General features: G+C 36.2%; 1 protein-coding gene across 12 annotated transcripts in view; it reads left to right on the forward strand.

Moving 5' to 3' along the window:
* The window catches only part of SOX5 (SRY-box transcription factor 5), a 1,012,222-nt gene that overhangs the window by 344,301 nt on the left and 640,008 nt on the right, over positions 1-27,913 (forward strand). For all 12 annotated transcript variants that reach the window (XM_045873750.3, XM_054507151.2, XM_054507149.2 and 9 more), the window contains one exon: positions 2,548-2,614. The gene's annotated coding sequence lies outside the window, so the exon portion shown is untranslated. The remainder of the gene's footprint in view (positions 1-2,547; positions 2,615-27,913) is intronic.

A 27,913-nucleotide genomic window follows, 5' to 3' on the forward strand; every position in this document is an offset into this window, starting at 1 on the left:
AGGCTTCAAATGAATAGCCCAGATAAAGAAATACATAGGACAAATCTGGAAGTGTCTCAAGCACAGGAGTTTGCTTCTGTGGAGTCAGGGTGTACCACCCTCTCATACATCAATATGTTCACCAACCAGGAAGCTCTCTGAGTCTCATTGTTTTAGAGCTTCTCTTGAGGTTTCATTACATAGGCATGATTAATTAAATCATTAACCTTGTGATTAAACTCAATCTCCAGCCCCTCTCCTCTCCTCAGAGTCTGGGATGGTAGGGTCCTGAAAAGTTCCAGTCCTCGAATCACATGATTGCTTTTTTTCACAACCTCTCCCATCCTGAAGCTATCTAGGGGCTCTGTTATGAGTCAAGTCATAGCATAACAAAGGCATATCTATCACTCAGTGAATTCCAAAAGTTTTTGAAGCTCTGTGGCAAGAAACAGGAAGGTAGACCAGATTTCTTTTTCTTTCTTTTCTCTTTCCCTTTCGTTCTCTCTCTCTTTCTTTCTTCCTTCTTTCCTTCCTTCCTAATAGTGTTTTCAGCGAATTCCTTTAGATTTTCTAAATAAAAATAATATTATCTATAAATAGATGCCTTTATTTCTTCCTTTTCAATCTGGATTTTTTTTATTTCTTTTTCTTTATTAACAAACCTGGCTGTAATCTCCACTACAATGCTGAATAGAAGTGGTATGAGTGTACATCCTTGTTTTATTCCTGATCTGGGGGGAAACCAGTCAGTCTTTTACCATTAAGTATGGTAGTTGTAGGTTTTTTTGTAGATGCTCTCTGTATTAGATTAAGGAAGTTTTCTTCTATTGCTAGGCTATTGAGTGTTTTTATCATGAAAAGGTATTGGACTTTTGTCAGATGTTATTCACATCTATTGAATGATTGTATGATTTTATATTTTATTAATATAGTATGTTCCATTATTTGATATTTAAGTGTTAAACCAATTTTATATTCCTAGGATAAATCCCAGCAGGTCTTGGTGTATTATTTCTTTTTACTGTTTTATATACTTTAAAAGAATTTAGGTACTCCAGAAGTCACCCAAAATTATTGAGGCTTTTAAAAATGAAAAGTCTTTATTAACTAATAATCAAAAGTTATGCATAGTCTGGGCCTAGATCACCTCCAAACCTGTGATTATAGTATGTAAGACCAATATTCTAGAAGTAGAATTCTATTTTCCTAAAAGTATCATTTTTAAGTCTTTTAAAAATACCAACTACATAATCCAGTTAATGACACAGGTAACTCCACCATCCCAGGGCATAAAATTTATATAATTTATATTTATACTGTTTAATAATCATGTTGCAGTGTCACAAAAATCATGAACACATGTTTAAACATTTTGAAACGATAGAACTAAACATTTTGGGGACCAAAGCTTAAAAAGGTAGAATAGGTGATGAACTTATCCTTATAAAAATTATTCTACATCTGTAAGGAAATAATAAAATCATGATAAAATAGTTGTACGTATTGATTTTGGGGGTATTTCTGAATTCATGACAAAATGAAATGAAACCATTTTATAGATCAAGAAAATAAGCTTCCACAAGGGTTGATAAATTTCCAAAGACATATAGCTCTTCTGTCATAGGACCAATGATTAAACCATGGTCTTTGAGTCACCTAGGTGGCTCAGTCAGTTTAGCATCGGACTCTTGATTTTGACTCCGGTTATGACCTCAAGGTTGTGAGATGGAGCCCTACTCTGCACTGGGCATGGAGCCTGCTTAAGATTCTCTCTTTCCCTCTCCTTCTGCCCCTCCCCCCTTCCCTCTCTAAAACCAAACCAAAACAAAACTCCCCAACCCCCAAAAAACAAACCTGGTCTTTATCACACTGGAGTATGACTATGAAAGAGCAACTGGGTATAAATAAGGTGTTTCTGCTTTTATTTTGCTGTTTTTATTCATACTGTTTTTAATCTAGAAATGATCCAGTGAGTTTGTAAACTTTTATTCTTATACAACTTACTGTCCTAGTATAACATAGCACTGTTCCCTGGTAAGTAATAGTCTGTATTTAATAAATCTTAATGCCCATTAGGATGTTTTCCATAGTACTCTAGCTGTAAGTAATGTTGCCTTATAAGTGTATTTTAAGTTAACCATCAAGGACTATAAAGAAGGTTACAATTGTTTTTCTCTATAAAACTAGGCCCAGGGTTCATATTCATGCATGTGCTTATATGAATAAATTAATAATATAAAGATTTTTAAAAGCGATTTAATTGATATAGCTCCAAAATAACTGGTTCGCATTTTTACATTTCAACTGTCATTATATCTTGACTGTCATTTATAAAATTTGTTTTTTAGTTGTTCATTCATTATTCATTCATCAACACTAACTGGCACAGTCTTATGCATCTGACTGTGTGGCTGTGAATCTGATCTAGAAAAAGTTGTCATGATTAAATTATTTAATATTTCTTCCCAAGTTTTGTAGTAGAAACTTTGTTTAACTCTACAACATTTGGAATTACTTTGATTTCTCACTACTTTTCTTTCCTTAATTTTATTTTATTTTATTTTTTAGCTTTGCAAGAAATAGATAACATCAAGGACATCGGGAGTGGGAGAGATTGGACTGGGAGACTCAGCAGGTCAGGACATTTGTTTATCATTTGCTGATCATTCTTTTGCCATCAATTCTAGAGTTCTCAAGTCTCTTGCCACTTGTTTATTGCTTGGACGTGCTTACTTGGAATGTTCTCAGTTTTGCAAATCATGACTAACACCTTTATATAAAAAGTCCAGCATTTGGGTATCCTTTTTTTCAGGATTTGAAGATTTAAAAAAATAATTCAAATAATTTTTCAGGAATAGAAGAAAATTTCTTACCTAATAAGTTATATAAATACCCGGATTTCTATTATTCTCACATAAACTGTTTTTGAATGAAGATTTCTTGATAACTTTTCCAGAATCAAAACTTTAAACATATAAAATATTAGTAAGTAATTGTAGTAACATTAAGTAATTGCAATAACCCTTGGGTCATGAAAGTCGTTTCCTTTCTTTTCTGTTGTATTCTCTGGGCTTGGATCTACCTCTAAAAGCTCTTGACACTCAGAGTCAATCTATTTGCTTACATTAATCTTAACTACTGAATGTTGACTACCATGTGTAAAGTGAAGTTTAATTAAAATACAATTTCTATGTAAATGGAAAGATCCAACAGTCAAAGGGTCTACTATGAACATTTGTCACCATTGTGGAAAGTTTAATGTTAGTCCCATTCCTCTGTCAGCTGAAGCCATGCTGGCCTTTGGGATCTCCATTGCCCTGAGTGTCCCCGTGAGTGACTAATGGGTTTGTGTTGATCTCCTGCTTCAAAGAAGTCTCCCAGAATAAGTCAAACAGAGAAAGACATGTATCATATGATCTCAATGATATGAGGAATTCTTAATTGCAGGAAACAAAGTGAGGGTTGCTGGAGTGGGGGATGGGGTGGGAGGGATGGGATGACTGGGTGATAGACACTGGGGAGGGTATGTGCTCTGGTAAGCGCTGTGAATTGTGCAAGACTGTTCAATCTCAGATCTCTACCTCTGAAACAAATAATTCAATATATGTTAAGAAAAAAAGAAGAAGAAGAAGAAGGTAGCGGGAGGGGAAGAATGAAGCTGGGGAAATCGGAGGGGTAGACGAACCATGAGAGACGATGGACTCTGAAAAACAAACTGAGGGTTCTAGAGGGGAGGGGGGTGGGAGGATGGGTTAGCCTGGTGGTGGGTATTGAGGAGGGCACATTCTGCATGGAGCACTGGGTGTTATGCACAAACAATGAATCATGGAACACTTCATCTAAAACTAATGATGTAATGTATGGGGATTAACATAAGAATAAAAAAAATTGGAAAAAAAAAAAAAAGAAGTCTCCCAGTTGTCTTGAACAGTGGTTACATCTCTCAGTATAATTGCTTAGTTATTTATAGAAGTTTGGGGATCCTTTACCTCTCTGTCACGGCTATCACTTCCACAACTCTCCTGGAGTATAACTTAACTCCTCCATATCCAGGTTTTTTATAGAGCAACTTCTATTGGGTTTTTTCAGTTTTCATCACAGAGGGATAGATGCTTTTGTCCTTCAGTCTGATCACATCTCTTCTAGTAAAAAGTCTTATTCAGAAAGGAGCTAAGCTTAAAGTTCTTCTGCCTGGATGATTCAGGGATTTAGTTATTTCTTAGCATTAGCATTAGAGACCAGACAGATTATTATTGTTATGTATTGAGAGAACACTAGCCTCCAGCTTAAAGGAGAGATAATTTCAAGTATATCTTGATGCAATGCATATGCTCAAGTCTCTGTTCTTAGCTAACTTAGGTATGAGTCCTGCAAAAAAGTATAAGTAGACCCATGCAGTTCAAACCCACATTGTTCAAGAGTCATCTGTATATGTTAATAAAGATACGTACTAAGAAGTAAATATAGCAGAGTAAATAGAAAATGATGGGAGACTGTTTCAGATATGTCTGAGGAAGGTGTTTCTGTCAAGGAGTAAATGAAGCACAAACCTAAATGGAGAGAGGGAACCATACCGATATAGATGGGTGAAGAGACACTCCTTATACTCGGTATGTTGAAAGATTGTCAAGAAAGGCAGTCTGGCAGGAAAAGAGTAAAGAGTGGACAACTAAGAGATGAGAATGGGAAGGATAAAGTGGTGTCTATCATAGAGAGCCTGGTAGAGCTCAGTAGGATCTTGACTATCATTCTGAGTGAGATGGAAACCATTAAAGAGATTTTAGCCAATAAGGGACATCACGTGGCTCACATGTTTTAAGGATCACTCAGACTTACTAGGTATATAAAGCATTTTAAAATTTTCTCTTTAGATACAGAATATAAATTATGAATGAAAATAGACTTAAATTAACATGATCAGGGCAATTGTCTGATCTGGATGGATCAGGATATTGACTGATGATTGTGTTCCAGGAGCTAATGTTAAATAGTGCAGCTCTCATTTTTCTTTTCCATTTCCTTAATTTGCATAATTCTTTTGAATTTGAATCGTGTTTTTTGGCAGTGTATAATAACTTATTGTTTTATAATAGGGACATTAATGACAATGATATGTAATATTTAAAAATTATGTGCATCTGACTGTAGCTTTGCATACTGATTTCCCCATTTGTTTGTCATTTATAATTTCAACCAAAACTACATAGCCTTGTCTAAGTCCACAAACAAGTCATGAATTTTATCTTCTATTTGTACGGGAAGAGGCTTGAAATTATGTGATAGTTTTATTACAATTATCACATGATCTATTAGACGATTTATGAAGAGGAAGCATGGAGTATTAAAAAAAAAACTTAGTAGGATTTAGAGGGCATAAATTCTGGAACCAGCTCTGAAACTTATCAGCTGAAATGGGGTCTTAAACGTGTTTGCCTAGAAGTGATCAACACGGCTTCCCCCAGAGGGAGAAGCGTACTGTTACTGTTATCTCTGCAGTTCTTTTACAGTTGTTAAGCCAGTGTGCACGTACTAGATGGTAAATAAAAATTGTTTGAATTAAGAGTTGCCTACACTAAAGGTGGCCATTTTTAATATAAATGAGAAAATAAGGGAGATTATCTCATATAAACAACAGAGGAAAATCTCCATATTTATTTTCATAAAATTTATCAGTTAAGAGAAGATACTATTGATACTTGGAAGGAAGAGTTGCTTCTAAAATTCTCACTACTATCCTGTAAAAGCATCCAAGTAATATGAAAAGAGGAATTTAGGGGTTGCCTTCTGTTATCAGTCTTGTGGCAGCAGTTTCCAGCTGCCAAATAATGGTTTACCATAAAGCTTTCAAATCTTTAAATCAATATGTTAATAAACTGTTTTAAAATGATAACTAAGCTTGTATCTAAGCTTAGATTTCCATCATTTGGCTATCAGAATATTCATGCAATAAATAAAAAAATTTTACTTATTCTAAATTCTTTGCTTTTTAATTGTAAGAATCACCTTTATGATTAAATGAGAAATAAAGAAATTATTCTGTGAATTATATACTGAAGGAGAGGGCATGCCTTCCTCAACTTCACATAGACACCTGCAATTCTCCTTGAATCTGGGGCTGATTCAGGTCCTTCTCTGCCACAGGCAGTGCAGGAGGTTTTCCTTCTCCCAGAAGGGCCAGTTCCTCCACCTATGCTTACGCCTCACTTCTTTTGGCAGTTCCAGAAATGCTGATTCTTCAGCATAAAGAAGCTTCAGCTTCTTTACTGGAAGCTTTAATATTTACAGGTGCTGAAATTTCCCACCTTAAAATAAATAAATTGACAAAAACTTCCCTTTGATCCTACTTCTTTTTCCAGCCACCACTCCCTTCATACATGTTTCCTGAACTTCAAACTTCCTGCCTCCGTTTTCTTTCTTCCCACCCACTCCCAATCCTCTTCACTTCTATCATGCCAGGTCTTGCTAAGGTATCAGTTACTTCCATCACACTAAATCCAAATGACAATTTTTAGTCATTATCTTATTTGGTCCTTGAGTTCATTCAACTGCCTGAATGACTCTACATCCTCCATCACACTTTTTTTTTTTTTAAAGACTTTTTTCTCTTTGCTTTTTGATGGGAGTGAATCTGTTTTGTTCTCTACTATAACCCTAACACACCTTTCAAAGTGCTTTGCTTATAGCACGTGTTGAATGAATTTAGATTGAAGATCAAATACCAAATATTATAATGTGAGATAGAATGTCATAAAGACTAGACAAGAGCTACAACGTAACATTCTACGAGGGTTCGTAGGGAAGAGAAAGAAAGTTTCATTCATAGACAAGAGGGCACTTGAGCTGGATCTTAAAGGATGCATGTGATTACCCTAGCAGAGATCTTAGCTAGAGAGGGGAAGATTGCCTAGTATATATTTAAGGTCCTGGTGTCTGAACTGTCTCTGGGCTTGAGTAAGTTTTCATGCAGCACAAGGTATACAAAAAGGGAATAATGACTGTAAATATATGTTGAACTCTTCACAACATAAAGAGACTTTACAATTCAAAGTCTTTAAAGAGGACATTGACTCTTACTTTGGTGATTTCACTTTTAATTCAACATGACTTGGGAAGTTATTGAAAATTTTTGTTGATTTGTTTAGAGAATATGGGTGATGATTAGGTCTGTGCCTTGTATTAATTAATTAATGTGGCAGTATGGGATTGACTGAAAGGGGAGAGGTTACAAGGGGAGGAGAGGAGACCAGTACAGTCATCAAGCAAGAGATCCAGAAAGCCGGGATCAAGATAAAAACATCTGGGGACAAATACAAGCAGAAATTCAAAGATGGAATCAATAGGGTTTAACTTACTGGAGCAGTAAGAGATGAATTTAAATCTTGAGTAACTGAAATAAAAGTCATGCAAATCATGGATGTAGGAAATGAGAAAAAGTTAGTTGTTTTTACTTATTTACTTATATTTTTGTTAGTAGAGAGACACGGATTGTTTTGAGAGTCTTAACATTTGAGATGCCAGTGTTGATATATTGAAGAAGTATCCATGCAGAGATTCTGGAACATGACAGGAAAGTTGAGGATGAAGCTATATGAATTTAAACTTGACAGCACAAGTTTCCTCCTTAGTGGAAGAAGGGCAATCTGGGCTGAGGGAATACACTGAAAGACCAAGGGTCTGAATGCCATGTGGAATTTTGGAGAAAATCAAATGGAAGAGTCAAAATACAAGAAACTCTGAGGTTTGAATTGCAGTTCTGCTGCTTGACAAGCTGTGTGGTTCTGAAGTAGGCTTTGGTTTATTTATTCATTTATTTGTTTTTAATCTCTGCACAGGCCTGGCCTGAGTGATCTGCAAATAGTAGACACTAAATGCAGGCTTTATGGGCTCAATGGAATATAATCATTTCTGAATTATAGAATTTTTTGAGGTATTGAAAATTATTTAGGAGTCCATTCATTTGATTGTGCATTCATTCATATATTCTCATTGAGTCTTAACCTGTGGCAGGCAATTTTATTTATATTGCCTGACTTTTTCTCCATACCGTACTTGACTAGAATTTTCACTGGTTGAACTGAGCATATTATTCTCCGTCAGCTACAGGAAAAAAGACTGATTTAGATCTTGTCTCTCTATGGCATCATGCCTTTTCCACAGCTCAGACCAAGTCTCCTCTTCCTTGAGTTCGTTGGAGTAGCTATAAAAGGAAGTGATGGAGAATGTTGTTCTTACTTGTACAATAACAGGAAGTACATTCATTGTGCTGATTCCCTGTAGACACATAGAGTAAAATATTTAGCTCACGGATGATTTAAATCATCCTCCTTAACAGTAGTTAAACACGCCGATGTTATAGAGATCTGACAAACACAGCTATTATCATGTGACTACTGAGAAGAAGTTTTTGGTCAGAAGTGCCAGTCAGAGGAGGGGACCCCTATCCCTGAATGCTGAATGAGTGCTTGCTTGGGATGTCCCCAGGAACAGGAGCTGACACAGGTGTTCTGAACAGTTGCTTCCTGCTTCCCATCAAGAAAGATGGGGGGTTCTTAGCACTGCTGGTTTGTGGCACTCAGCATATTTGGCAAGCAGTCAGCCCTGGCTGTGGATTTCCCTGGGGAAAATAAAAGCCACAGGGGAGTCATCAGTGTGACCTTCTGCTGGGTAGTTGGCACACAGTTGCACCACAGGAGGGCTTTCAGTTGTCATTTTCTGAACAGGGAGATATCAGGTGCTGTTGGAGGCTCCCCATTCAAGGTGGGAAGCAGAGAAGGAAAAAAAATATTGCGCAGAAGCTTACCAAATAATTCCCAGTCATGAAGCTTAACACCAGCTGATCTGCTGATAAAAGGGATTTTTTTTGGGGGGGGGAGGGAGGGAGTTTCTTTGGTTCTGTAAGCACAATTACAGGCTTTCCTATTTAAGTCTGACCCATCATATTGAAATGCTGTCACTAGTATCATTAGCAAGTAAAGTGTTGATAACATAGTCAAATGCACAGCAGAGTTCTGGCTCTTAAGTGTCTGGACTAACTCCCAATATTAGGAATAGGAGTCAAACTGCCATCACTTTTCCTGTGCTAACAGACGCCCTGCCATTAGCAGTCTGAAGGCAATTTTAATAAAATACATAGCCCTGCTGAGTTGGTCTCAAAAGATAAATAAGCAATGCAGAAAAGAAGCTTTTGTTTAAAAGTAATTATTTAAACTATGCATTACAGGTAATTTTCTTTTACCAGTAAGGCAAATGCTATCAGAATTTCAATAATGATTTGGTGGCACTTATCTAAATAATGTGATATTGTCATTTCTAAGAGTTAAAGCATCGCTTTATTTTCACTTATATACAAAATGAGGGTGAATTGGATTCAGGTATCCTGTGCATTTGTTTTACAGTTTATATTACATTTTTTTGGGTGAACAGTGTTGTATTCTTAGACAGATTTATGGAAATGTAACAAGCTGGTGATAGAGTTCTGGGAACTGCAGACTTGACTTCCAAACACAGATTAGAACAGGAGGGCAAGGAACATCTTTTTATTTTTCCTTTGCTGTCAGAAAGGAAATCACATTTCAGTCTTTTAAAAACTCTTTTAAATAAGATGCTTGCACATAAACCACAGTCACAAGGGTATAATAAATGTGTGCATGGAGCAGAGGAGCCAAAGCTTTGTTTGCCAAAAGGTAAACAAAAGCTTACCTCTCAGAAAGCTTTTTCAGAGTCTATTCGCAAACCATTAAAACCACCACCTTTCAAGAATGAAATCCTTAATATAGAATTAGCTCTGGTCTCACAGTAGGCAGAATAAAACTTGCCTATGTAAGTGTGTTGTAAGGTGCATCAGGAAGGCTTCTATTTCCATCTGCCATCCGGGAGAAAGGTAAGCAGGATGTGCTTTAGAATGAGACAGACCTCAGTTCAAATCCTACTCAAATCCCAAGTTGGGTTTTTTTTTTTCCCCATAATATATCACCTTAGACAAGTTATGTGTCTTCTCCAAGTCTTTGTTTTCTCATCTATAAAATGGGGTAATACTAAAACCAACTTTGTATGATTGTTATCAGGATGAAATAAGACAATACATGTGTAAAACATGTAGGATGTTATATGGCATAGAGGAAGGACTGAAGAAATGTTTCTTTTTATTTTAATGATCTTTTAACAAAATTTCATCAATGTTATATGTTGATTGTGCTAGGAGTTGAAATAAACATGTTGCTGAATAAAGTCTAATGTAAGACAAACATGTGAGCAGATAACTGTAATACTGTGTGTCAATTGTAATATTGGTATGTCACTTGGGGACATAAAGGACGCAGGGCTTAATCTTGGGAAAATTACTGCAGAATCTTGGTTTGTTGAGCTTCCAAAATGAAGATGCTAAGCTATATACTTCTATCCTGAGCTGTTGTGATCAAAGGCAACCAATTTTTTTGAGTGATTTTTTCTAGCTCTTTGTTCTTTCTTTTCTTCTTCCTTTACATTTATATAAACCTTTTCTTTGATTGTTAGCACCATGGTTAGATAATATCTATAGTTAGAGAGAAGACATAAACATAAATCAACCACTCAAGTGTTGCTCATCATCTGTCCTAAAATGATATGGGGGAAGAGATAAAAACACTAGCTTTATTCTCATACATTGCTAATGGGAATGAAAGTTGGTACAAATCCTTTGGACAAGAATTAAGTAATATTTAACAAATTTATATATACATACCATTTAACCCAACAATCCTATTTCTGGGAATTTATCCTGAAGACACCTTCAACAATATGAAAATCATAAGCTCGAGGTTATTGATTGTGACATTTTTTATAATTGTAGGATATTAAAAACTACCTAAATGCTCAGGAGAGTAGTTGAATATACTAATACACTATAGCATCTCCATATAGTGAGGTACCATGCAACTGTAAAAAGAATGAATAGATATAGAGTAATTTTTCAGGCTATACTGCCAAGTGTAAAAAGTGCAGAAGTACATTACCTAGAATGAAAGGGAAATAAGAAAATATACATATATCTGCTAATTGGGGCAAACAGCTAGGAAAGAAACACCAGAAACTCATGATGAAATTGGTTACTTACAGGGGTTGGACTCAGCAAATGGGGACTGAGAAAATGGAAAAAAAGCAATGGACTCAGCAAATGGGGACTGAGAAAATGGAAAAAAAGAGGGTGGAAGGGGTGATGGGGGAGTGACACTTATATGAATGCTATCTATCTATCCATCTATCTATTTATTTTTGTGTAGTTCTGATTTTTGGAATTGTGTCAATGTTTCACATACTCAAAAATAAATAAATAATTAAAATGAACCAGGGTGTTCAGGGAGCCCCTCATGAAAAACAAATGAGCAAACAAAAATATCTAGTAAACTTAACTATATTTGTAAGAATTACAAATGAATGGGGTAGGGGAAAAAGAGCTAATTTAAGTAACTTTGCCAAACAGACTTTATATGCTAAGATTCTGCAAGTGGAAAATTTGTTTTCACATGATATAAATTAATGACTCTGTTTTTTGTAGGGGTCAGAGTTAACATTTCTGAAACTGCTTTTTTTTTTTTAAGATTTTATTTATTTATTTGAGAAAGTGAGATAGAGAGAGCACAAGAGGGGGGAGGGTCAGAGGGAGAAGCAGACTCCCTGCTGAGCAGGGAGCCCGATGCGGGACTCAATCCTGGAATGCCAGGATCATGACCTGAGCCGAAGGCCGTCGCTTAACCAATTGAGCTACCCAGGTGCCCTGAAACTGCGTTAAATGTGTTGTAGGATTATGGAGAGTGATGACTATTTTTCTCACTGTAACAGAAATGAAGAGGGCTAGAACAAACCCTGTGGTGCTGAATTGGAAACTGAGATATCAATAGGAACTCATGATATGTGTGTGCATATATACAAAGTATGTATCACAGATATACAGATAAAAAAAATAGATAGTTGTGTGTGTGTGTGTACTTGCACTTATATATCCCCCTACCTCTATCTACTGAGAGGCCTAGAAGCAATAATACCTCAATAGTGATGAGCACAATTAGTACCTAGATTTTGGTTTCTAAATACCATTCTCAAACAAAAGAAACCAATAATCCTTATAGAAATGGATGTTTCTAGCACTAGAATAGGAAAAGTATATGATGAGAAACTGGAACATGTTGTGGTGCAAGAAAGTAAGGAAAGCCTAAAAAGTGTTGGAAACACATAGAAAAGACACATGAGCCAAGGTGAAGTGGCTCCTCATGGCCACGTCTAGGACATTTGAGCAAGAAAATAATGGTAGTTTTGATTTATACTCAATATAATTCATGATACTATAAAAAGGATTGAATAAGTAAATAAATCTGGGAGAGAAAAGCTCTTTTCTAAGAGTAGAATACCAGTTAATAACTACAGAAAATGATGGAAATAGAAAATCACCATCTGGTAAGCACCACGGTAATAATCATTTCAGGCAAGAATCACCACTGGATAGTAAATTAGTGGTGAAAATATGATAATAAATAGGATACTTACATGGTGTTAAAATATCTCCTCTTAAAATACTTATTAATTACAAAAGGGAGAGTAGTAACTTTTCAGTGGAAGAACCTGTCAGGCACCACCTAAAACAAACAATCAAAGTCAACATCACTTGTAATGGGATGTATTGGCATCATGTGCCCTTCCTGTGATTCACTGAGAAAGGCACAAAAAATCATTTCTGTCACATTCTTGCCAAAAATGCATAATATGAATTCTATCATGAGGAATCAGACAACTCAAATTAAGGGATATACTATAAAATAACTCAGCAGTGTTCTTAAGAAGTGTCAAGGTCATGAAACACAAAGACTGAGGAATTGTCCCAAATAGAAAGAGACTAAGAAGACATGACAGATAATATTGGCTCATGGTCCAAGAAAGGACATTAGTGGGACAGTTGTTGCAATCTCAGTAAGGTCTGTGGATCAACCACCTGTATTGTATTGAGGTTAATTTCTTGGGTTTGGTAATTGGACTGTGGTTTTGTAAGATGTTAATATGTGAGGAAGCTGGGAACTCTGCTATCTTTGCAATGTTTTGTAAGTATGAAATAATTTCAAAATGAAATACTAAATTGAAAAAAGTAAAAAAATAAAATGTATGCCTTAAGTAAGATGTATGCATGTATTATCCATCCTTCTTTATTATCATAAAGAGTTTGCTGTATAAGAGGGTAATCACTAGGCTCTAAGAAGAAAGGAAAAATTGTAATTGAGTGATAAGTATGTATGTAGCATTGTGAATTGGGTCTTATTCTGTTAACTGGCTCTATCACACACTGTGTAAGCCTTGAGGGTACTTACTATATCTTTGCATTTGCTAGTCTATTTTCCAATAAAATAGAGATAATGATCTTAGCAATATGGTTTCTAATTATTCACACCAATGGAGGAGAGCAAAAATGTCGAGTATGGAGCCCAACGACAATAATTTTAAGCACTCAAGTGAAGATCAGGATTTAATGTCAGTGAAGGACCAAGTGTATTCTGGTAGGTATAAAACTTCAGATTATGAAAAATATTTCCAGGGACAGAAGACCGAGCTGGTGTATTCAGTTCAACGGATGTGTGTGAAGACATCAGTAGTCAGACAAAAGCTAGAAAGGAAGTTCAGGCACACTACACAGCCAGTCAGTCAGATTCTGAGAGTCCAGATTCTTAAGTTAGATGCAGGTCTGGTGACTTCATCTCCCCAAGCTCGATGGTGCCAGTGGGGTGGGGGCAGTACCCATTAATGTTCTGTGACAGCACTGAAGGACTAGGGTGAGGGAACAACAGCAACGTAGAGTTGCACAGAGTTCTATCTAGATTGTTTTCACATACATTCATATTCAAAAATTTCATGCTCAACATAGTTACAAGATGTAGGCAGAAAGATCAATTTCATTATCTATGTTTTTATAGATGAAGAAAGCCAGATTCAGTGTTTCCATCATCATATAACTAATAAGTACAGAAAGGATTTGTACTCTAGACCAGGGTGTTCACCTGAATTTATGAACCTCCTTCTAGTATCAGAGACACCCCCCCAATATTTACATTAAATTCTTGTATATAAGATTTTTCAGGTGCATTTTTTTCTGAGGAAAGGATCCAGATCACTTGATTCTATCACATCCTCCAAAAGGGTCTGTGACTTAAAAGAGGATAAAATATAGATTTTCCTTCCACACTAATGCACAATATGGAGTGGAAGTATTTTTGGGACTTGGGAATACATAACTCTTTTAGTGCATGTATTCAGGAAGCATCATTATCAATAGCATTTAACAGAGTGCTTGTAGGACTTGCCCAGAATCCCAAGAGTTAGTACCAGAAATAAAACCAGAACTCCAGTTGCTGACAGCCAGGGAAGTGATTATCCTATTGATCACATTTATGAATTATGAATTGTCTTTGGTGCAGATAATTCTTTGGTGCAGATAGTTCTTTGATGGTCCAGCACCAGCCAGGAAGGCTGGACGTCTGCTTCCCAGGCTGGGTACCACTCAGTGGAAGAGCCAAGTTCTGCTGCTCTACTGAGGCATTAGTTAGTATTTTGAGCATTAGGGTGCTTTGAGTAAAATTCTGTAGATTGCTTGAAAATCCTGGGGAGATAGGGGCAATAGTACAATTATCACCTATGTAGAATGAAAAACAGTTTAAATTGGCAGAGGCCTAGGGGTGAGTTTTGAGTGTATCATGTCACTCAGCACCTGAAAGCCTCCCCCAAGTTTTAGCTTCCTGAATTAATCTGGAACTTGAATCTGAATTAATTGGAGAAGTTCCTTCCACCCAGCAGCAGTACACGCTTTCCTTTGAAGAATATGTTAAATGATGTCAGTCTTTATGTGACTTTGACAATTGCCAAAAGTTTATAGTATCTGCTAAGATACACAAATACTGTCCCATTGGCCCTGTCTATGAGTGTGTGTATTGCCATCACGGAGTAGATCAAATTTTTTAAAAAGTATTTAATTCTTTACTGTTAAAATCAGAATCCCTTGACCATTACATAGATTTGATTTCCAAACCCAGGATTTATGAAAGACTTAATATTTAGACTCATTTTAAAAACCATATAAAACTTAAAATTTCATTTAAAATCAGTAATGATTTAGAGAGTAATACAGAATCTAAGAGCTGGATAATGCTTATCTAAGTCACTGATTTTGTAGACAAGGAACTGAGGCTCTGAGAGGTTAAATTTTGCATCATTTTACACAGTTAATAAGTGACAGAGCCAGAAAAAGAACCCAGATTTCCTGATTCTGGCTCAGTTTTCATTCCACTATGGCATGGTGCCTCATGACACGTATAAGCTTAGAGCAAAATTGTATTTGTTGAAATGCATGAAAAGTGTTGTGGATCTTTTGATGATGTTTTGTGGAGGGAATGAGGTCATTCTGTCCTTGATTTCTTTTTCTTAGTTGTACACTAAAATTAATAAGTTAATCATTATTCTTTATCTACCTCAAATTAATAAGGTTCTACTAATTTTTTTTCTCCTCAACAATCTACCTATAGTTTTGGAAGATACCTTTTTGTCTCAGAATAAATGCATGCATACCTTTGAGTTGCCAGCACTTGAGTTGTTCACCCATTAAGTGACTAATCTAAAAAATCACCTCTCTTGTTAGGTGCACTGGATTGCAAATGTCTTTTGATAGCACTGCAGTGGTAGTGTAGGGATTTGCAACTGGCAAGCAGGAATTGAATTGCCATCATTTGGCTTGAGCAGGAGTTAGAGTCTTGTCTCCAACATAAGCATGAGCCAAGGTACTGTCTCCTTTTTTCTAATTTTAGTTGGAACCATTGGCACCGATCTTACCTAGACAGACTAGTGTTATTTCTACCCAGCACAATCTGCTGGCATGGGCTCTATTCCAAGCCATGCATTTGAACTTCTCCCCCTGGTTTACCAGAGATATGATTGGATATAGAGGACAGTAGCTTTCACCTTTTTCATTAGAAGGCATTATTTCAGACCTAGAGATTCTAAGTTTAACGGGTTCACTATGACTCAGAGAGAATTGGCTGTTGTGACTGAAAATTGCAGAGTGCTTTAATTGTGGGTCATGAAATAATTACTCCAACATTTTGGTTCTGGGACATGGATATTGATACGTTTAACTGTTCAAGGGGAAGCGGAAAGATGAGAAGTCCTCTACTGGAGCAAATGAGTTGTACAATTGTCCTGTCATGCGCTCTAGTCATGGGCTTCCATCCCTGCTGGCATTTCTCACAACCTCAGTCACCCTGGCCATGCTGTGGCTCCCATCTGCCTCCTTTTATCATACAACCCTCAGTGAGACCCCTTCAGGCTGTCAGCACCTTCCCTCAGCTAACTCCATACTGTGGAGGGTCAAACAGGTTATCACAGCCTCTGGAGCCTTGACCCTCTGCGCAGCCATCCCTGTACTCTTCTCTCCCTACTTCAGTTTGTCATGGGATATCTGCAAGGTTGCTGACTCACAGAGTGCCACTCAGGAAGCCAGCCGTAAGTCCTCATTTTGCTCGGAGCTTAAACAGAAAGGGATTTCCCCTGTATCCCACCTCACACCAACCTCTTCAGTCTGGATGTGCCCTGTGGCAGTAGGAGTACAGTGCCCTCACATTAGCTTTTGGGGCCTCTTCCTGCTGTGACTCTACCTTCTCCCTAAATTAAAAGAGCCCCAAACATTCAAATCTTTTGCTATTACACATAAACAGTAATTTTCTATATGTAAAAGCAGAAGATTTTTTTTCCTCTGGCTCCTTGTGACCCAGATGAGAAAGACTATACATGGAATGGGGAAAGTTAATATACCAGGTTACGATTTCATATATCATCACACAGGGGACTCAGTGATAAGTAGAAAAGATACAGACTGCCCTCCTGGGGGGCTCACCGTGAGCTCACGTGGAATTTATTCGTTTTTGTTGTTCTTCAAAACAATTGATATAAACATATCTACAAATAGAGAGATTCTGATAAACAGCTAGACAATATGTTTAAATCTTATGTAAAGGAAGGCTTTGAAGTGTATATCACATCCTGAAGGTCTGGTTGAAAAATAGCAAATCATTATCCAAATGGAAAAGAATGTCATAAATTTGAGTCACTACTCTTTCTCTCTCTCTCTCTCTCTCTTTCTTTCTTTCTTTCTTCCCACCAAAATTTTTCTGTTCCCCTTTCGGGTAGAAGATCTGTGTTCCCTTACTGCCATATCCTGTTGCCAGCTTTTGCCTAGTTTTCAACCGTGGTTAAGATGCCCTCTTACAGTGTGAGCAGCCCAATAAGACTAATAATAATGAATAATGATCATTAAACACTTAGACCTTGGTTTTATGTGGTAACCCTTAGGGAAAGGTATCACTTTTATCCTCACTTTACAGATGAACAAATTGATGTAAATAGAGTGCAGGCAATCCAAAAGCACACAAGAAGTGGGCAGACCAGGACTTATCTGACACCAAATTCTGAATCCCTATCACTTAGGAATTGTATACAGTTTCAAGTAACAAACCTGAATGACATTGATTTGGACAAGATAGGAGTTTTATTATTATTATTATTATTATTATTATTATTATTATTATTATTATTAAAAATAAACCATAAATTTTCCTTTGTCTATGGTCTCCTTTGTAGTTATGTTTATTAAAATATACACACAGAACTATGACTCCTTAATGGAATATTTTCTATAGAATCTTAAGCAAATATTTAGCACAGACCTGCCAAGGAGGGGGTATTAAATTAATCTGGAAATGAGGAACTAAAACATCACCTAAGTTCAGAGATGGTCAATGGTCTAAACCCCATCTCCACCTTCGAAAATGCTAACTGACAAATGGTTAATTATTCAGATAGAATTGCTTTCCTTTAGGATAGAGCATTTTGAGTTATGTATTTTCCTCTCTATGCCTGGTGAAACAAAAATTGCTAATCAGAATAGTATTAGCAGGAAACAGTATGTTTCAACTTCAAGGGACTAAAATATCATGAACTTATTTATTACTTTGTATCCTAGTGTTTGAATATAAACAAGAGGTTTGCATTTAAGCAGTGAGAGCATATTGGCTGAAGACTGAGTAAATGTGGTGGGTTCTTCACCTGATTGACCTTTCTTTGACAAAAACTTAACCTTTGTCTTCTCTGCTACCTCAGTTTCTTCATTTAGAAAATGCTGTCATATATGCAGGGCTTGCCTGTGAAGTTCATATCAGTGAAATATGTTAAAATAAAATGATAATTTGTAGGAATTCTTACTAACTCAGTGTTACCTCAATGTTATTCTGCTTTTACACATGTCTATAGTACGTTGTTATTATTATGTCGTAATGTGGTTAATATGTAATATTGTTTTGATAACAAGCTGATTTTCAACTGCTTTATATATAAGAACCATGTGCTTCAAAGCAGATAGTACAAACTTGGGCCAAACCAAATAAATATTTATTCAAAGCTTTATATATGGAAAATATGTAAACAATTGGGTAGACTATACTCACTCCAGAATATTTCTTGGGAGTTTCAGTTCTGTTCTTAGTAAATCCCTAACATCAGTATATTTTCTAATTGACTGAAGATGTTGATTAGTTGAATTTTTCAAGCAAGGATTTATGTATTTTTATTTTTGAACTCAATTCTATATATTCTTGTCAAATTGAGCTTAACTCCATAAGAGAAAATTTGGGCAATCTGCAAATACAGACTAGAAAGATAAGCAGTTTAGATCATTTTGGTTTTTAAATTGCTTTCTTAATAGCTGGTTTTAATTTCAATTAGGCAGGTATATTGCATTCTTCTCTTTCCCTTTTTAATGTTAAATTTGCCAGAGATTATCATATGCACAAAGTAAATATGTATGATAAAGATAATTAATATAAAAAACTTTTGCCCTAATTATTTGATTATTTCATGTGAAAGTATTAAATGTGTCTAAATTAGCTTAATAATTGTCTCCTTTTTAGTGTGTATGTTGAAATCATGGCCCTAGACCATTACTAAGAGTGCGTCAGCAACAGGAAATGAACTGAAGTTTTTTTTAATTGGTGCTTGTGAACAATTTGGTCACCTGTAGAAATGTGAATTTACTTGTTTTAAGAAAGATGAGTATGGTGAGCACTGTGAATTGTGTAAGACTGTTGAATCACAGACCTGTACCTCTGAAACAAATAATACATTATATGTTTTAAATAAAGAAGAAGATAGTAGGAAGGGAAAAATGAAGGGGGGATAATTGGAGCGGGGAGACGAACCATGAGAAACTATGGACTCTGAGAAACAAACTGAGGGTTCTAGAGGGGAGGGGGGTGGTGGGATGGGTTAGCCTGGTGATGGGTATTAAAGAGGGCACGTTCTGCACGGAACACTGGGTGTTATACGCAAACAATGAATCATGGAACACTACGTCAAAAACTAATGATGTAATGTATGGTGATTAACATAACATAATAAAATTAAATTAAATTAAAAAAATAAAAAAGATGACTATTTTAGTGTAGAATTTCATGTGATAATGTTTTTTATCAGTATTCATGATCTGTTAATATAGTTTTCTAGTGTTCTTTTCCATAAAACTATTTTAGACTGCAACTACTAGATAACTGGTTTTTGTTTTAGAGATAAGGATCACTTAATTTTTATAATTTCCCAAAACAGTATTGGAGCCTATACCATGCCCATTTCTCATGCCAGCCCCTCAGTATAGCTGAATCTTGCCATCAAGCCTACTATCTAAGGAATCTCAATCTTCCTTTCTGTTGTATGAACTACCGTAGTTGACAAAAGAGATTTCTAAAGAGATAATTGTATTGATTAATTCAATTTCTGGGTCGAGCATAAGGTTGTAAATTGGAGATCACTCATAGAAATTGAATACAAAGGGAAAATCTTTTTAAGTCTTTTTTTTTTTTTTTTTTAGTGTATTGAATGATTTATGCTGAACTCCTAAAAGCTTTCTAACCTCACAGAGCTTCAATAAACTTCTAATGGAGTCCTGAATGCCAGCTCTATTTTTGTTGCTTGTACAGTAGGTGGGAAACCTTTAACTAGTAGGATGAGTCTTTGTTTTCATTTCTATTGAAAAACTCCCATACTAACACTTAGGGACGTCTAATATTTAAGTTAAAAAGTTTGCTGGTATAACATACATATATTTCTACAAGTTTAAATATATATTGATGATATATTGTTGCTGAAGTATATATATTTTCATATCAATATATTTAACCAAACTCGATTTTTATGCATATGTATATGCAAGCAAGATATCTTCACATGTGCATGCATAGTGTCCATATTTATTATGTTAGTTGGTTGAGTGTTTCATCAGATAATAGGTTCTCTATTGCAGAAACTGTTTTATCCACATTCCATCACCCCCGACAGAGTATAATACGGTGTCTTTTACACAATGGATGCTAAATTAATGGTTGTAGTGAATGGTGACCAAAAGAATACACATTTAATCAGAGATAAATGTACCATTTGATTTTGATACAGGCATATGGGGAAGATGTCACTTAAAAAAAGTCCCCTTTATTGTCGATTAGAACTGTTCTATTCCACTTAGATGGGAGCTGGCTCTGACACTTTTATATAGTTTTATTTATAATTGTGAACATGTAGAACCACATGAGGCCATCAATCAGTAGAGAGATGAGGGCCCAACAGAATTATTTCTGTAGGTGGCCAATTTTTTTTCAATCAAGGACAGCTGAAAGGTCATGATTAAAACAGTGATTTTCCTGAAATTGTAAGTAACTGTTACTGACTGTTTTGCACAAAGATGTCAAAACGACTTTTTCCTCTGAAAGAGAAAATTGTAAGTTCTTGAAAATGTTGGCAGTTTTCCAAATTTCACTTGCACTACTGTAATGTATTTTAATTACTGCACTTGAGTCAGTTTCTTAAAAAAATATGAGGCAAAAATAAGTTAGGGTGATAGTAACCATACATAGATTAAACAATAGGCACCTAATGCCTCACTGATAGGTACCTATTCATTATTCAATATTAGTCAAAGTGTAGGATTTAACAAGTTTTACCCAAAGAGTGTACATAGCATTAATTCATAATTCTATATAAGATGAGGAATTATATCACTATGTATTTCTATTAAAACATGGCGGTGATACTCTAGATACTTAAGTAATTTGCTTCACATAGACCAGTTAGCCAAGGCAGCCAAGGGTAGTGAATGTTGGTTGCGATTTCTATAAGTGGCCCTTTATTCTCGGAGTCAGAATTGACTCCAATCCCTGGATAGTGGCAGGGAGGACTAACTGCTGGTTGTCATCATCTTTCAGATGAGGTGTGGACATGAAGTCCTAACCATTTAACCACAGTGTCCTGGTCAGTTTCCAAATTGGGTAATTACATTCTGCCTCCTAATGTCTTCCTGCAGGTTTTGTTTTTGTTTATTTGTTTGTTTGGGGTTTTTATTGTCATTGCTTGGATATATGGAGCTGTAGTGTTTTGGGGTGCATCTCTCCTTAGTTTTAAGCTGTTGTGTGCTTTTAACCTTCTTTAGGCTATGCTCTACTAGAACACAAGTGTTTTGTTAGATGCATATTACTTTAGCCTGCATTAATAATTTATGTTCCATACTTTCATACTCTGTTTTAGTTTAGTTTTTTTTTTTTAAGATTTTATTTATTTTTTGACAGAGATAGACAGCGAGAGAGGGAACACAAGCAGGGGGAGTGGGAGAGGGAGAAGCAGGCTTCCTGCCGATCAGGGAGCCCGATGCGGGACTTGATCCCAGGACCCTGAGATCATGATCTGAGCCGAAGGCAGATGCTTAACGAATGAGCCACCCAGGCGCTCCTTGGTTTAGTTTTTTTAAGGGACACGTATAAAAGAAAGAATAAAAAGAAATAATGGCAGGAGGAACAATAGATATGGTGGCTGACATGAGCTGCTATTATGGATATGGTCCAAGTGTACCTGCTCTGCTTTACCTTGGAGGGAGATGCTGGAAGGCAAAGCAAATGAATGACACTTGCTGAGTTTGGAGAGGAATCACAGGAGACTATGCCGAATGTGAGTTCACTTAGAATTAAAAAGTGGTAAAGTTCCATTCAAGCCCGAGAATGACATGGTTCGTTTTCATGTTAAATGTCAATCTTTTTCTCCATTGATAAGCATGTTAAATTTGGATTTGTAAGGCAGAAGGATATGTATCTGATTTTAAGAGCAATATTTTGATATGTCATAATTTTGATGGCCATGTTTTGAATTAGATATTTCACTCATGATCATTTTTTGTAATTTACAGAAAGATAAAACTCTATGAAATCAACATTTATTGGATGCCAACCATATTAAAAAGAACCACATTTGATATATTACTTTTAAAGATAGTAATTTGGTCCAAAACAACAACAACAACAAAAAATTGTATCAAGTATTTAACCTATTATATTCCTACTGGGTTGAAAGTGATTTCATTTTGTCATAATTTTATTTATTCAACAAAAAATGATGAAACAAAATTCAAAGTAATTGAGCCCTAACCCAAGCATAAATTTCATCCATTAATCTTAAAACTTACCCTGCCAACAGCATTATATGGTAGGAAAAGCATAAGCCCATGTGTCAAAAGATCTGTTTTTTAAGGCTGGCTCTCACAAACTCTATCATTTCCAAATGGGTAAATTGCTTAGTAGCTTCCTTGTCCCAGTTTGTTCTTTGTGAATAGGAATAATTCTAATATTTTCGACCTACCCACCTAACCAGTTTTAAACAAATGGTAGAAAATATATTTCCTTTTAAAATCAACTCTAAACTATGCTTCAGTACTTTACTCACTAAATAATTTATCTTTCATCAGATCGGTTTTACATATAATCCTCAATTATAAATTACTTTTCATAGCTTTTCTGGAATCTTAGGTTGAGATTAAACTTGCTCTGCATTCTGTGCAATAGAGCTTTTTCCTTCTCCAGTCAGCCTCTGAAATGTTCTCTTCCCAATACTGGATAGTTGTGCATTTTCTCTAATTCATCTCTTTATCATATCTGGAACACATAAGATACACAAATAAAAGACTTTAATCATGTTTGCCATGCCCGGTTAATCTGAAAATATCTCTACCTGATAGAATCAGGGCTGAGCTGTCATTGGACTACAGAAAGCAGAAAACTGAGTATGGGAGAACATCACCAGCAAGGAGTAGGCTACTAGAGCAGATCTTAGTAATATATGGAAGTTCATACGTACAAAGAATCAGATGATCTCGTGGTAGGGAAATACCTTGCCTGACAGGTGTTGAATGTCTAGCTGTGGGGTGATCCAGGGAATAAGGGTGGAGTGCCATGACTGGAAACTCCATCCACAGAGAATAGGAAGTAGTCAAACTGGTAAACTGTCTGTGAGCATCACCGAGACTTGGCAACAGTAGCAGATTGTCCCAGGAGACCAAGTTTTTAACCAAGATTAAAAACTGATGACAGAGACCTGAGGTAAGAATTATGGAAACTCAGTAGACTGAGTAGGGGAAGAAAATGCAAACACTAAGTTACTGAATCTGTGCTTTTGCATTAAAAAACAAAAGGAGGCTCCATGCTGCTAGCACTATGAGGTCTGTCTGGCCTTGGGGGCCAGACAGTGAAGTAACTCCTGTGCTCTTTGGCTTTTTTGCCCTAAGGTCTTTTATTGGCCACCTCTTATCTTACTTCTAAATTCATGCAAGGCAGGAGAAGAGAGAATTGATATAAATTCTGAGAACATGATCTTCATTTTCTTCTCTTTTTTTCACTTTTATGTCAATCAAAAGAAGGTTATTTCCTACCTGATTTGGTTCTGTTTTCTCCCAACCACCAGCTTTCTCCCCTCAAATTTTCTGTAATCTGTGTATAAAAGTCACACCAAAATTTATTGGTTTGAGACACATTTTAGCACATTTTAACATACGAGATTGTGATGCATCTTCAATCTGTGGTTTGTCATAATTTAATTGCCAGAGTATATTTTTTCTTGGTGATACATAAAATACTGGGTTGTCCTCAAATCAATAGCATCTTGGATGAAATGCAAAGCTTACCTAAGTAAGAGTGTTGCTGCCAACAGTGGTTTCAAATATGATCTGAATCATAAAGATATATGATATCACTGATATCACATGGTATCATTAACACTGACTGTCACTGGGGCTTGATCAAACCCAGTTGTTCCTAAAATCCCTCTAATGTCTAAACCACCCTTTCCCTATTTGACCACATTCTCAGTGTAGAGGAAAAGATCAATCAGGGAGGGCTCTCCAAAAGAGGAGATTCCTATATCGTTTTTTTTTTTTTTAAAGATTTTATTTATTTATTTATTTGAGAGAGAGAATGAGAGACAGAGAGCATGAGAGGGGGGAGGGTCAGAGGGAGAAGCAGACTCCCTGCCGAGCAGGGAGCCCGATGTGGGACTTGATCCCAGGACTCCAGGATCATGACCCGAGCCGAAGGCAGTCGCTCAACCAACTGAGCCACCCAGGCGCCCTATTTATTCATTTATTTGAGAGAGTGAGAGAGAGCGAGAGCACATGAGAGGGGGGAGGGTCAGAGGGAGAAGCAGACTCCCTGCCGAGCAGGGAGCCCGATGCGGGACTCGATCCAGGGACTCCAGGATCATGACCTAAGCCGAAGGCAGTCGCTCAACCAACTGAACCACCCAGGCGCCCCTCCTATACCGGTTTTTAAGAACTATTTTGTCTTCATAGTAGGAATGCATTCATTGCATCTGGTCTCTTCTTTCTCCTAATAGAATTTTATGAATCAGACTTTAAGTAATACCTGTCTTCATCTATGTACATATATCCGTGTGTCCAAAAGTGACATCCTGATGTTTGGAAATGAAAACAGGATCTTCTTTCTTTGGTGGATCCTATCCCAGTATGGGAACTTCTGGGGAAATATTCATGTTTTTACAATGCTCCCTGGTTTTCTGATACTGAGGCTTAACTTCGTGTTTTCAATATTGACTTCTTTGATTATGACGTCCTCCAAAAAATTCTCATCTTTGTCTAAAAGAAGCACAAATTTGTGACTGGAACAGTTGAATAATACATGGGCTTTATTTTTCTCATTGCCTACCTGAAAAGAAACAGATATTTGCAAGATAATTACATCATTGGTTAAATTTCCTCTTTTTAATTGTCATACCTTTTGTTCTATCATAAATAGAAGCCCTTCGTCTCCTGTTGTAAGAGTTATAATATATCTGCCATTGTTAAGCTTAGTATTTCAAATGTATTGAATATTGGAATTTGTCTCAATATGTCTTAATATTTCAGCAATGTCTTGATTTCATGGACTTTATAAAACATATACATATATATATGTATGCATATATGAGCCTGGGTGACTCAGTCAGTTAAGCATCCAACTCTTGGTTTCAGCTCAGGTCATGATCTCATGGGTCATGGGATCAAGCCCCATGTTGGGCTCCATGCTCAGCAGGGAGTCTGCTTGAAGATTCTCTCCCTTGGCCCCTCCCCCAGCTCACATATGCACACATTCTCTCTCTAAAATAAATAAATAACTCTTAAAAAATATATATATATAAAATTCTTCTTCACATAAATTTTTTAAGGAAGAAAATAGTACATAGGGCCAATGAGAAAGAAAGTAAAATATGACTTGACTTGAAAAATGAAATGAAAGATTTGTGGGTAAGAACTAGGACTAGTGACTAAAAAAGAATAGCTATTTATAATAAGGAATTGTGGACTTTGATAGACTGCTTTTCCCAGAGACAGAATTCATTTGAAGGCAATACCAAACTTCTCTTGGGTGTTAAGATGAGACCTCCTATGTAAGACTTGAGAACACACTTGGGGTCCTTACTTAGAAACAATCCACTATTTAGCACTATATTCACAGTTGGTGCAGTGTTAGAGATGATGATTGAGATCACCTATCAAAACGACTTCAAGGAAGAGTATGTGTCCTGAATATTGCTGATTACATGAATGTGAGAAACAGCTCTCTTACAAGAAAGAAAAAAAAAAAAATAATTTCACAGAGTTTCAAACTTATAAATTTAAAAGACAAATAAGGGTTTATTTAATATGGATGGATCTCTGGCTTTTAGGTCTTTGATGTATTAGAGAACAGACAGGTTCCTGTTTGTTATGCTTTCATCATATATTTCAGAAATTAGAAATCAGGGAAAGTTCTAACAGTTATCTCAAAGCCCTGTTATTAAGGAAGTTTTCAATAATTGCTAAGGAGTGAGAGGAAGCTTTGGGATTCATATGGGGAAAAATTATTGTAGCAAAAATGAGATGGGATATGGTAGACTTAACTGAGTAGGCATTTGGTTTAGGATTTCTATTCTTGTAGATAATCTTTGTGTTGTTTTTTTTTTTCTTTCTGGTAGAATATATATCATAAAATATCATCAAACCTAATGGAGTATCATTTTCAACAAATAATTTTTAGAAATCAGTTTCCTGTAACTATACATCTCCTTCATTAGAAGAGAATAGAGTGGGTCATTGTCACTTCTTACCTGCAGCATTTTATTAACCTCTTAGCTGGTGTCTCTACCTCTAGGCTCTTTCTATGATAATGTATTGTACACACTGCAAAGGGATTAGTCTTCCTAAATCACTGCTCTGGTCCTATAACTGCCCTGCTCAAAAATGGTTAATGTCGCCCTGAATGACCTGCTGGATGACATCTAAATTTAATAGACTGATATTCAAGACCCTATATGCTCAGGCCCTGTCCTCGATGCTGTAGCCAACTATTAGCTCAAATTCAAATGTCTTCCTTTTTATAAAACCTGCACTCATTGTTTTGGAAATAGTATTTTCTTTCTTAACTTTTAAGTATTTATGTAAATGTTTGTTAGTTGACTGATCTTGTTTGTCCATGCAGTCTATACATAATAGATGCCTTTGCTATTACAAAGAATGAACATACTTGAATAAATTGTTAATAATTCTTGGATATAAATATCTCAAAGTATTGATTATTCAGGGAGCTCTTTGCCACTTGTGAGTTTTCCAAAACTTTGCTTTTTTTGCTTCGACCTCATGCTGCCTAACTTAGACTTTTTGCCTTATTCATTTAAATTCTAATTTAGGAAGTACACAGGAAGAAATGAAGCATTCAAATCACTTGAAAAGAGAAGAGAGGCATTCAGGCTTTGTTCAGTCCTGGCTTTTGATCATAACTATAATTCTCTGTAAGCAATCCAATAAAACTTCCCATTGAGTTGCACTTGTGTTTCCTTTGAGCTCGAATTTACAGCCTACCATCGGTAGATTAAAAATCCATTAAAATCTATAAGAACAGCAGAAGTTACATATTCCTTTTGCTGTAGTAAAGATTTTTCTGAGAGATTTTACATTAAAACTCTGTTGCTAAGTAGTGATATTAATAGGCCATTTTAAAGTGAAACTTGGCTTGGGGCGCTTGGGTGGCTCAGATGGTTAAGCGTCTGCCTTCGGCTCAGGTCATGATCTCAGAGTCCTGGGACCGAGCCCCACATCGGGCTCGCTGCTTGGCGGGGAGCCTGCTTCTTCCTCTCCCTCTACTGTTCTCCCTGCTTGTGCTCTCTCGCTCTCTCTGTCAAATAAATAAATAAAATCTTTAAAAATAAAATAAATAAATAAATAAATAAATAAATAAATAAATAAATAAATAAATAAATAAATAAATAAAGTGAAACTTGGCTTGTCCTTAAGGCATGGAAGACTGCACAAGGAGTAGTTTCTCATATTCCATGAGATTGCATTTTGGACAGATGACTGAGACACAGTAGATTTTTTTTCTCATGTCAGAAAGACAACGCTAGACTCCATTAACAAACACAGACAATCTCAAGGATAAGTGGTAATGAGGATAGTTGGCAAAGAACATGCTAGGAAGGGGTGATAATAGATTCAGACAAAGAGTGCCCAAGTAATTGTCCTCTAGATAGTGAGAAAAATGAAACT

Source organism: Mirounga angustirostris, unplaced genomic scaffold (assembly GCF_029215605.1).
Source record: "Mirounga angustirostris isolate CCGP_5_RB_7025 unplaced genomic scaffold, mMirAng1.0.hap1 SCAF_5, whole genome shotgun sequence".
Taxonomy (NCBI): Eukaryota; Metazoa; Chordata; class Mammalia; order Carnivora; family Phocidae; genus Mirounga; species Mirounga angustirostris.